This window comes from Bufo bufo, chromosome 5, assembly GCF_905171765.1.
Source record: "Bufo bufo chromosome 5, aBufBuf1.1, whole genome shotgun sequence".
Taxonomy (NCBI): Eukaryota; Metazoa; Chordata; class Amphibia; order Anura; family Bufonidae; genus Bufo; species Bufo bufo.
The window spans coordinates 164,372,529-164,385,414 of record NC_053393.1 but is presented as its reverse complement, the minus strand read 5'-3'; positions in this window follow the sequence as shown (position 1 = coordinate 164,385,414).

Below are 12,886 nucleotides of genomic sequence, written 5' to 3'. Positions count from 1 at the left end.
TAGTTGAAAAACAAAATATATTCAGCGTTCAGGGCTGCAGTAATATTTGTGGTAAAGCGTTTAGTTGCTTATTTCAGTAGAAAATGAAAAATGTATTCTTATAAAAATGTATCCTTATTTAGGAAGGGTTCACGGAAGCAGCGGCGGTAGCAGTCAGTCAGTGTGTAGTGTTGTCAAAATTACCTACTCTGCGGTGTGGCAGTTTTTTGGACAGCCTCCGGAGGAGGTGAGCATGGCCATATGTAAAATATGTGGGCAGAAGGTGAAGCATGGCCAGTGTGCCAATGTTGGCACCACGGCCCTGCGTCAACATATGCAGCGTCACCATAAAGTGGCCTGGGAGAACCGTGGCTCCGATGTGGTGGTCCAGCCTACTACAGAAACTGCTGCATCACCCAGTGGCATGCCGCAGTCAAGGCTCCACCACCTCAGGCGAAGGGAGCTGTCTGTCGTTCCCATTGCCTGCTGGTCCTGATCACAAAGCAAAGCAGCCAATCAACAAGCGTCATACTACTTGCCCCAAGAGGCCATCACAGCCTTGCCTACTATTGGCATGGCTGTGATTGGTCAGTGCAGCATGTGACCCAGCCTCTATATAAGCTTGGGTCACGTAGCGCTGCACGTCACTCTGCTGATTCAAGCATAGGGAGAGGTTGCTGCTGCGACGTTAGGGCGAGATTAGGCAGATTAACTCCTGTGTCACCGAAGTGCATTTAACCATCAACAGTCTGGTTATTTTTTGGCCATATACTACATCAGCTGCAGGCTGAGCCTGTGTCACCGAAGTGCATTTAACCATCAACAGTCTGGTTATTTTTTGGCCATATACTACATCTGGTGCAGGCTGAGCCTGTGTCACCCAAGTGCATTTAACCATCAATAGTGTGGTTATTTTTTGGCCATATACTACATCAGGGGCAAGTTGAGCCTGTCACCCAGCACCTAAAATATAGAACTGACATTTCTATTCAACCAAATTTGTACTGTTTTAGCTGGTCAAGTTATTTGTAGTGACCGTAAAAGCACACTTTTTGTTCTGGGTTGAAAAACTATTCCCAAATTTGCCATTCTCAAAATAACTAGTTTCTGCTATATGAGGCCTACTTGAAATCTATCCCAAAAAGGATATCTTACATTGAAGGTGCTGATAGTGTCATTCTGAAAAACTTAACACACACGCTACCGTGCAGATACAATTCTAATTCTGTGATTAAACCTATACCTGTCACACAGCGCAAAAAAAAACAGGCCTCACATTTCTATTCAACCAAATCTGTACTGTTTTAGCTGGTCAAGTTATTTGTAGTGACCGTAAAAGCACATTTTTTGTTCTGGGTTGAAAAACTATTCCCAAATTTGCCATTCTCAAAATAACTAGTTTCTGCTATATGAGGCCTACTTGAAATCTATCCCAAAAAGGATATCTTACATTCAAGGTGCTGATAGTGTCATTCAGAAAAACATAACACACACGCTACCGTGCAGATACAAGTCTAATTCTGTGATTAAACCTATACCTGTCACACAGCGCAAAAAAAAAAAACAGGCCTCACATTTCTATTCAACCAAATCTGTACTGTTTTAGCTGGTCAAGTTATTTGTAGTGACCGTAAAAGCACACTTTTTGTTCTGGGTTGAAAAACTATTCCCAAATTTGCCATTCTCAAAATTGTGGTGAACGGGAACAATGAGGAAAACATCTAATAAGGGACGCGGACGTGGACATGGTCGTGGTGGTGTTAGTGGACCCTCTGGTGCTGGGAGAGGACGTGGCCGTTCTGCCACAGCCACACGTCCTAGTGAACCAACTACCTCAGGTCCCAGTAGCCAGCAGAATTTACAGCGATATTTGGTGGGGCCCAATGCCGTTCTAAGGATGGTAAGGCCTGAGCAGGTACAGGCATTAGTCAATTGGGTGGCCAACAGTGGATCCAGCACGTTCACATTATCTCCCACTCAGTCTTCTGCAGAAAGCGCACAGATGGCGCATGAAAACCAAGCCCATCGGTCTGTCACATCACCCCCATGCATATCAGGGAAACTGTCTGAGCCTCAAGTTATGCAGCAGTCTCTTATGCTGTTTGAAGACTCTGCTGGCAGGGTTTCCCAAGGGCATCCACCTAGCCCTTCCCCAGGGGTGGAAGAGATAGAATGCACTAACGCACAACCACTTATTTTTCCTGATGATGAGGACATGGGAATACCACCTCAGCATGACTCTGATGATGACGAAACACAGGTGCCAACTGCTGCATCTTTCTGCAGTGTGCAGACTGAACAGGAGGTCAGGGATCAAGACTGGGTGGAAGACGATGCAGGGGACGATGAGGTCCTAGACCCCACATGGAATGAAGGTCGTGCCACTGACTTTCAGAGTTCGGAGGAAGAGGCAGTGGTGAGACCGAGCCAACAGCGTAGCAAAAGAGGGAGCAGTGGGCAAAATCAGAACACCCGCCGCCAAGAGACTCCGCCTGCTACTGACCGCCGCCATCTGGGACCGAGCACCCCAAAGGCAGCTTCAAGGAGTTCCCTGGCATGGCACTTCTTCAAACAATGTGCTGACGACAAGACCCGAGTGGTTTGCACGCTGTGCCATCAGAGCCTGAAGCGAGGCATTAACGTTCTGAATCTTAGCACAACCTGCATGACCAGGCACCTGCATGCAAAGCATGAACTGCAGTGGAGTAAACACCTTAAAAACAAGGAACTCACTCAGGCTCCCCCTGCTACCTCTTCTGCTGCTACCGCCACCTCGGCCTTATCTGCTGCTGCCGCTGCCTCTTCCTCCGCCTCTGGAGGAACGTTGGCACCTGCCGCCCAGCAAACATGGGATGTACCACCAACACCACCACCTGCGTCACCAAGCATCTCAACCATGTCACACGGCAGCGTTCAGCTCTCCATCTCACAAACATTTGAGAGAAAGCGTAAATTCCCACCTAGCCACCCTCGATCCCTGGCCCTGAATGCCAGCATTTCTAAACTACTGGCCTATGAAATGCTGTCATTTAGGCTGGTGGACACAGACAGCTTCAAACAGCTCATGTCGCTTGCTGTCCCACAGTATGTTGTTCCCAGCCGGCACTACTTCTCCAAGAGAGCCGTGCCTTCCCTGCACAACCAAGTGTCCGATAAAATCAAGTGTGCACTGCGCAACGCCATCTGTGGCAAGGTCCACCTAACCACAGATACGTGGACCAGTAAGCACGGCCAGGGATGCTATATCTCCCTAACTGCACACTGGGTAAATGTAGTGGCGGCTGGGCCCCAGGCAGAGAGCTGTTTGGCGCACGTCCTTCCGCCGCCAAGGATCGCAGGGCAACATTCTTTGCCTCCTGTTGCCTCCTCCTCCTACTCAGCTTCCTCCTCCTCTTCTTCCACCTGCTCATCCAGTCAGCCACACACCTTCACCACCAACTTCAGCACAGCCCGGGGTAAACGTCAGCAGGCCGTTCTGAAACTCATATGTTTGGGGGACAGGCCCCACACCGCACAGGAGTTGTGGCGGGGTATAGAACAACAGACCGACGAGTGGTTGCTGCTGGTGAGCCTCAAGCCCGGCCTGGTGGTGTGCGATAATGGGCGAAATCTCGTTGCAGCTCTGGGACTAGCCGGTTTGACGCACATCCCTTGCCTGGGGCATGTGCTGAATTTGGTGGTGCAGAAGTTTATTCTCAACTAGCCCGACATGTCAGAGCTGCTGCATAAAGTGCGGACCGTCTGTTCGCGCTTCCGGCGTTCACACTCTGCCGCTGCTCGCCTGTCTGCGCTACAGCGTAACTTCGGCCTTCCCGCTCACTGCCTCATATGCGACGTGCCCACCAGGTGGAACTCCACCTTGCATATGCTGGACAGACTGTGCGAGCAGCAGCAGGCCATAGTGGAGTTTCAGCTGCAGCACGCACGGGTCAGTCGCACTGTGGATCAGACCCACTTCACCACCAATGACTGGGCCTACATGCGAGACCTGTGTGCCCTGTTGCGCTGTTTCGAGTACTCCACCAACATGGCCAGTGGCGATGACGCCGTTATCAGCGTTACAATACCACTTCTATGTCTCCTTGAGAAAACACTTAGGGCGATGATGGAAGAGGAGGTGGCCCAGGAGGAAGAGGAGGAAGAGGGGTCATTTTTAGCACTTTCAGGCCAGTCTCTTCGAAGTGACTCAGAGGGAGGTTTTTTGCAACACCAGAGGCCAGGTACAAATGTGGCCAGACAGGGCCAACTACTCGAGGACGAGGAGGACGAGGATGAGGAGGAGGTGGAGGAGGATGAGGATGAAGCATGTTCACAGCGGGGTGGCACCCAAAGCAGCTCGGGCCCGTCACTGGTGCTTGGCTGGGGGGAAACAAAGGACGATGACGATACGCCTCCCACAGAGGACAGCTTGTCCTTACCTCTGGGCAGCCTGGCACACATGAGCGACTACATGCTGCAGTGCCTGCGCAACGACAGCAGAGTTGCCCACATTTTAATGTGTGCGGACTACTGGGTTGCCACCCTGCTGGATCCCCGGTACAAAGACAATGTGCCCACCTTACTTCCTACACTGGAGCGTGATAGGAAGATGCGCGAGTACAAGCACACGTTGGTAGACGCGCTACTGAGAGCATTCCCAAATGTCACAGGGGAACCAGTGGAAGCCCAAGGCGAAGGCAGAGGAGGAGCAAGAGGTCGCCAACGCAGCTGTGTCACGGCCAGCTCCTCTGAGGGCAGGGTTAGCATGGCAGAGATGTGGAAAAGTTTTGTCACCACGCCACAGCTAACTGCACCACCACCTGATACGGAACGTGTTAGCAGGAGGCAACATTTCACTAACATGGTGGAACAGTGCCTGTGCACACCCCTCCACGTACTGACTGATGGTTCGGCCCCATTCAACTTCTGGGTCTCCAAATTGTCCACGTGGCCAGAGCTAGCCTTTTATGCCTTGGAGGTGCTGGCCTGCCCGGCGGCCAGCGTTTTGTCTGAACGTGTATTCAGCACGGCAGGGGGCGTCATTACAGACAAACGCAGCTGCCTGTCTACAGCCAATGTGGACAAGCTGACGTTCATAAAAATGAACCAGGCATGGATCCCACAGGACCTGTCCATCCCTTGTGCAGATTAGATATTAACTACCTCCCCTTAACAATATATTATTCTACTCCAGGGCACTTCCTCATTCAATACTATTTTTATTTTCATTTTACCATTATATTGTGGGGCAACATAAAGTTGAATGAACTTCTCCTCTGCCGGGGTGCCGGGGCCTAAATGTGTGACAGTGGCCTGTTCCAGTGGTGGGTGACGTGAAGCCTGATTCTCTGCTATGACATGAAGACTGATTCTGCGCTGACATAAGGCCAGATTCTCTGTTACGGGACCTCTCTCCTCTGCCTGGGTGCCGGGGCCTAAATGTGTGACAGTGGCCTGTTCCAGTGGTGGGTGACGTGAAGCCTGATTCTCTGCTATGACATGAAGACAGATTCTGTGCTGACATAAGGCCAGATTCTCTGTTACGGGACCTCTCTCCTCTGTCTGGGTGCCTGGGCCTAAATATGTGACAGTAGCCTGTTCCAGTGGTGGGTGACGTGATGCCTGATTCTCTGCTATGACATGAAGAAAGATTCTGTGCTGACATAAGGCCAGATTCTCTGTTACGGGACCTCTCTCCTCTGCCTGGGTGCCTGGGCCTAAATATGTGACAGTGGCCTGTTCCAGTGGTGGGTGACGTGAAGCCTGATTCTCTGCTATGACATGAAGACTGATTCTGCGCTGACATAAGGCCAGATTCTCTGTTACGGGACCTCTCTCCTCTGTCTGGGTGCCGGGGCTTAAATATGTGACAGTGGCCTGTTCCAGTGGTGGGTGACGTGAAGCCTGATTCTCTGCTATGACATGAAGACAGATTCTGTGCTGACATAAAGCCAGATTCTCTGTTACGGGACCTCTCTCCTCTGCCTGGGTGCCGGGGCCTAAATGTGTGACAGTGGCCTGTTCCAGTGGTGGGTGACGTGAAGCCTGATTCTCTGCTATGACATGAAGACAGATTCTGTGCTGACATAAGGCCAGATTCTCTGTTACGGGACCTCTCTCCTCTGCCTGGGTGCCGGGGCCTAAATGTGTGACAGTGGCCTGTTCCAGTGGTGGGTGACGTGAAGCCTGATTCTCTGCTATGACATGAAGACAGATTCTGTGCTGACATAAGGCCAGATTCTCTGTTACGGGACCTCTCTCCTCTGTCTGGGTGCCGGGGCCTAAATATGTGACAGTGGCCTGTTCCAGTGGTGGGTGACGTGAAGCCTGATTCTCTGCTATGACATGAAGACTGATTCTGCGCTGACATAAAGCCAGATTCTCTGTTACGGGACCTCTCTCCTCTGTCTGGGTGCCGGGGCCTAAATATGTGACAGTGGCCTGTTCCAGTGGTGGGTGATGTGAAGCCTGATTCTCTGCTATGACATGAAGACAGATTCTGTGCTGACATAGGGCCAGATTCTCTGTTACGGGACCTCTCTCCTCTGCCTGGGTGCCGGGGCCTAAATGTGTGACAGTGGCCTGTTCCAGTGGTGGGTGACGTGAAGCCTGCTTCTCTGCTATGACATGAAGACAGATTCTGTGCTGACATAAGGCCAGATTCTCTGTTACGGGACCTCTCTCCTCTGCCTGGGTGCCGGGGCCTAAATGTGTGACAGTGGCCTGTTCCAGTGGTGGGTGACGTGAAGCCTGATTCTCTGCTATGACATAAAGACAGATTCTGTGCTGACATAAGGCCAGATTCTCTGTTACGGGACCTCTCTCCTCTGTCTGGGTGCCGGGGCCTAAATATGTGACAGTGGCCTGTTCCAGTGGTGGGTGACGTGAAGCCTGATTCTCTGCTATGAGATGAAGACAGATTCTGTGCTGACATAAGGCCAGATTCTCTGTTACGGGACCTCTCTCCTCTGCCTGGGTGCCTGGGCCTAAATATGTGACAGTGGCCTGTTCCAGTGGTGGGTGACGTGAAGCCTGATTCTCTGCTATGACATGAAGACAGATTCTGTGCTGACATAAGGCCAGATTCTCTGTTACGGGACCTCTCTCCTCTGCCTGGGTGCCGGGGCCTAAATGTGTGACAGTGGCCTGTTCCAGTGGTGGGTGACGTAAAGCCTGATTCTCTGCTATGACATGAAGACTGATTCTGCGCTGACATGAAGCCAGATTCTCTGCTATGGCATGAAGAGACTGATTCTCTGCTGACATGAAGCCAGATTCTTTGCTATGGCATGAAGAGACTGATTCTCTGCTGACGTGAAGCCAGATTCTCTGCTATGGGACCTCTGTCCAATTGATATTGGTTAATTTTTATTTTTTTTATTTTTATTTTAATTCATTTCCCTATCCACATTTTTTTGCAGGGGATTTACCTACATGTTGCTGCCTTTTGCAGCCCTCTAGCTCTTTCCTGGGCTGTTTTACAGCCTTTTTAGTGCCGAAAAGTTCGGGTCCCCATTGACTTCAATGGGGTTCGGGTTCGGGACGAAGTTCGGGTCGGGTTCGGATCCCGAACCCGAACATTTCCGGGAAGTTCGGCCGAACTTCTCGAACCCGAACATCCAGGTGTTCGCTCAACTCTAGTCCTAAGCCTTTAGTGGTGTATTTCGATAGCAAAAAAAAAATTTATTCAGCGTTCAGCAATGCAGTTATATGTGGTAAAACCTTTTGTGACTTTTGGTCGAAAAAAAAAATGTATTCAGCTTTCAGCACTGCAGTTATATGTGGTAAAATCTTTATTGATGTATTTCGGTCAAAAAACAAAATGTATTCAGCGGTCAGCGCTGCGGTTATTTGCGGTTAAATCTTTAATGAAGTATTTAGGTCGAAAAGCTAAATATATTCAGCGGTCAACGATGCGGTTATATGCGGTAAAATGTGACGTATCTTGATGAACATCGCGACTCTTCCAGGCTTAAAGCTATCTTATAGGAAGAAAAAAAAAGTAAAAAAAAGGGAAGTTTATTCAACCACTCAAGGATTTGGAAAAATCCCCAGAGTGTGTGAAAGTAGGCGTCGACAGTGGTGGTAAAGTAGGTCCGAGTAACGCAAGGAAGGCAGCTAAAGAAGTGTCCAATGAAGGCACTCTATGTAAGAATGAGATACACAAGGGGGGAGGTCGATTGAACGGAGTTCAAACGACCAAGGGAGATGGAGAAACGTACGAAAGCGCCAAACCAAGCTAGGAGTGGGTAGAAAATGTAAATGTAATATCTTGGTGGTACAGTAGTACCCAATATAAAGTAAAATAAAAGTACAAGGTAGATTGAAACCGATAGACAGATCAGGTTCAATTCCTGCTACGGTGTCAGCAGGAGATTAAAAACAAGAGGTTAAAAACAAGAAATAAAATGGATGGGAAACATCCAGTGAGGCATTTACTTCACTGGGTGGTCGTCAGCAGGATAAGCACATAACACCTGTGATGGTTTCCCCATGGCCAGGATCGTGTGTAGAATCTCAGTGAATGACGGCAGCGAGGCACAGCGCTTCTGATCAAATCACCTTTATTGTATAATATATGTCTCAACGCGTTTCGGGGATCAAGGTTTCCCCTTCATCAGGAGCAAGTATAATACAGTGTCACTTATGGCATGTCAGGTCTATAAATACACAGGTCAATTAAGAATTTGGCGCAAAAAAGACCGAAACCAGAACTGATGGGGTGTCACTTCCGGTCGGTGGAACGCAAACAGCATTCCAAAGGGCGGAAATAGAGTGTTCAAATGAGGCCGGAGATACTTAAAGAAATTAAACAGAAATAATAAAGTGCGGTCAGATCAGTTAGGGTGTAATCTAGTGGAGCGCTTATAGTTAGGAAGTGCGAACTATGGTGACGTGGCCGAGGACAAGAATTAATGTGGAGGGATGGAGCGATCCGATGTACTTCCTCCCGGTGGAACGCTTGGTGGAACGCATGTTCGGGGGGTGGGGTTTGCAGAAATAATGCAGAGATAATAATAGAGAGATAATAAAGAAATAATAAATAATTAGTAATATAATTAAATAAAAAGTAAGGGTATAGTCCTTATATTTGGAAGTGAGGGCTATAGGGATGTGGCCGAGGACAAGTATTATTGTTGCGGATGGATGTGCCGATCCGATGCACTTCCTCCCGGTGGAACGCTTGGTGGGACGCACGTTCGGGAGGCGGGGTTTGCGGTGGTACTGTGCGCATGTCTCTATCTAGCAGCACGGAGGGGCCGGCGGGTGAATGAGGCATTGCCTGTGTGCTCACGTGATACTGATCACATGACTGGGATAGGTGCCGAGTGTGCTTACAGGGAAATGATGTGTAAATCATTTAGCATGCGGTGAATGGTGGCATTTGAAAGGTATACATAAAAATACATCAGAATACATGAAAATTATCGGTGTAATAAAACAGAATGTCCAGTAGATACAGTACATATACATAGAGGGTGGTAAGATACCAGATCTGAAACCCCCATATACAGTACAGATATAATTACAGTAGAAGGGACATCTGTAAAAAATATATGCGAATAATACATGCAATGAGAAATATAAAATGGAAGTAGAAATAGAAATAAAGATACATCAGAATAAAAATAAAAGATATATAATTAATAAAATATATATATAAAAATATATATAAAATATATATAAATATATATATAAAAAGTAAGTGTATATATTATAATAGACAATAAATAATGGGAACTATAAATATACATATATATATATATATATATACACACACACGTACGAAAAGGAAATAAAATAAAAAGTATATATATGTGTACATGCTTAAGGTTATAATAAACATATATGCATACATACAAATAAAAGAAAAGGGCATAGGGTGTGGAACCCTGGCAGTAAATCACTCAGTAGTCAGTCAGTGATTGTCACGATAGCATAATTGGTAGAGAGTGAGGATGAAGTCGGGATCATGAATGTGCATATACTGTATATACATATATATATATATATTTATATATACACACATGTACATGTAAGGGCTCATTCAGACGGCCGTATGCTATCCGCAAAAATGCGGATCCGTTTTTTTGCGGATTAGATGCTGACCCATTCACTTCTATGGGGCCCTTTTCTATTCCACAGTTCCGCAAAAAAAAATGAAACATGTCCTATACTTGTCCGTGAAAATCAGGACATGGCCCCATTGAAGTCTATGGGTCCGCAAAAATACTGAATGCTATCCGTTTTTTTGCAGATCCGTTTTTTTGCGGATCCGCAAAAAAACAGATAGCATTCAGTATTTTTGCGGACAGCATACGGCCGTCTGAATGAGCCCTAAGGCACATACACACAAACACACATACAAATGTAAACATAAATACACACGTCACAATGATACCCATAATGTGTTTGATTACTTCTTAGGTCCATTGGATGAGTTGGACAGATGGAGAGTATAGAGTAATTATACATGTCTGACATTATGGAGTGTATGGGGTACATATGGAGTATATATGGAATCACTTGTGGAATAATTGGATGTGATTGAATATACATCCATGTATTGGCAAACATCAACATATTTGCATAAAAGTACTTATACGCTGTTTGCGGGAGAAGGGGGGCTAGTAGGGGTGAATATTTTGAGTGTTGGAATACTGGGGGTTGGGGTTGGGGTTGGGGTTGGAATACTGTCTGGTTCCTGTGTATTAGAGGAATAGTCAAAAAGGGATAGTCAAGGTTTAGTAAAACTAGGGTACGGGGTGGGTAGGTCAGTAATACGTCAATTACTGACCTACCCACCACGCACCCTAGTTTTACTATACTTTGACTATTCCTTTTTGACTATTCCTCTAATACACAGGAACCAGACAGTATTCCAACCCCAACAGCAATGAATTAATGACCGTCCCCCTATGAGACACGAGATTGAACCTCCTTGACCAGTTACACTCTTCTCAAAATATTCACCCCTACTAGCCCCCCTTCTCCCGCCAACACATGTTGATGTTTGCCAATACATGGATGTATATTCAATCACATCCAATAATTCCACAAGTGATTCCATATATACTCCATATGTACCCCATACACTCCATAATGTCAGACATGTATAATTACTCTATACTCTCCATCTGTCCAACTCATCCAATGGACCTAAGAAGTAATCAAACACATTATAGGTATCATTGTGACATGTGTATGTATGTTTACATTTGTATGTGTGTTTGTGTGTATGTGCCTTACATGTACATATATATATACACTCACCTAAAGAATTATTAGGAACACCTGTTCTATTTCTCATTAATGCAATTATCTAGTCAACCAATCACATGGCAGTTGCTTCAATGCATTTAGGGGTGTGGTCCTGGTCAAGACAATCTCCTGAACTCCAAACTGAATGTCAGAATGGGAAAGAAAGGTGATTTTAGCAATTTTGAGCGTGGCATGGTTGTTGGTGCCAGACGGGCCGGTCTGAGTATTTCACAATCTGCTCAGTTACTGGGATTTTCACACACAACCATTTCTAGGGTTTACAAAGAATGGTGTGAAAAGGGAAAAACATCCAGTATGCGGCAGTCCTGTGGGCAAAAATGCCTTGTGGATGCTAGAGGTCAGAGGAGAATGGGCCGACTGATTCAAGCTGATAGAAGAGCAACGTTGACTGAAATAACCACTCGTTACAACCGAGGTATGCAGCAAAGCATTTGTGAAGCCACAACACGCACAACCTTGAGGCGGATGGGCTACAACAGCAGAAGACCCCACCGGGTACCACTCATCCCCACTACAAATAGGAAAAAGAGGCTACAATTTGCACGAGCTCACCAAAATTGGACTGTTGAAGACTGGAAAAATGTTGCCTGGTCTGATGAGTCTCGATTTCTGTTGAGACATTCAAATGGTAGAGTCCGAATTTGGCGTAAACAGAATGAGAACATGTATCCATCCTCTGATGGCTACTTCCAGCAGGATAATGCACCATGTCACAAAGCTCAAATCATTTCAATTGGTTTCTTGAACATGACAATGAGTTCACTGTACTAAAATGGCCCCCACAGTCACCAGATCTCAACCCAATAGAGCATCTTTGGGATGTGGTGGAATGGGAGCTTCGTGCCCTGGATGTGCATCCCTCAAATCTCCATCAACTGCAAGATGCTATCCTATCAATATGGGCCAACATTTCTAAAGAATGCTATCAGCACCTTGTTGAATCAATGCCACGTAGAATTAAGGCAGTTCTGAAGGCATAAGGGGGTCCAACACCGTATTAGTATGGTGTTCCTAATAATTCTTTAGGTGAGTGTATATATATATTTATATATATATATATATGTGCACATTCGTGATCCCGACTTCATCCTCACTCTCTACTAATTATGCCATCGTGACTAGTGTTGATCACGAATATTCGAATTTCAAATTTTTATCGCGAATATACGCAATTTGAAAATTCGCGAATATTTAGAATATAGTGATATATATTCTTAATTTAGAATATTCGAGTTTTTTTTTATTGCAAATTTTCGTAATGCGATCTTTTATCGTGATTTTTTCAATTGCCGAGTAAAAACATGATTCCTCCCTTCTTCTTGCTTGTGGGCCAATGACTCATTGGCCAACAAGCAAGAAGCAGGGAGGAATCATGACTTTAAATGGGAAATATGATGAATTTTCTAAAAGACTAATATATAGCACTATATCGAATATATTCATTTTTTCGACTATTCGTAATATTCTATAACAAGAATATATAGCAATATAGCGAATATTCGTAAAAAACGAATGTAGAGAAATTTAGCTAATATAGTGCTATAATCTTCTCGTGTCACTGTTGCTGTCTGTACCTGTATTTTGGTGAAGAATAAATAAAGACCGGGATTTTTGCACAGAACGTCCTTGGGTGCCGGAGCATTTT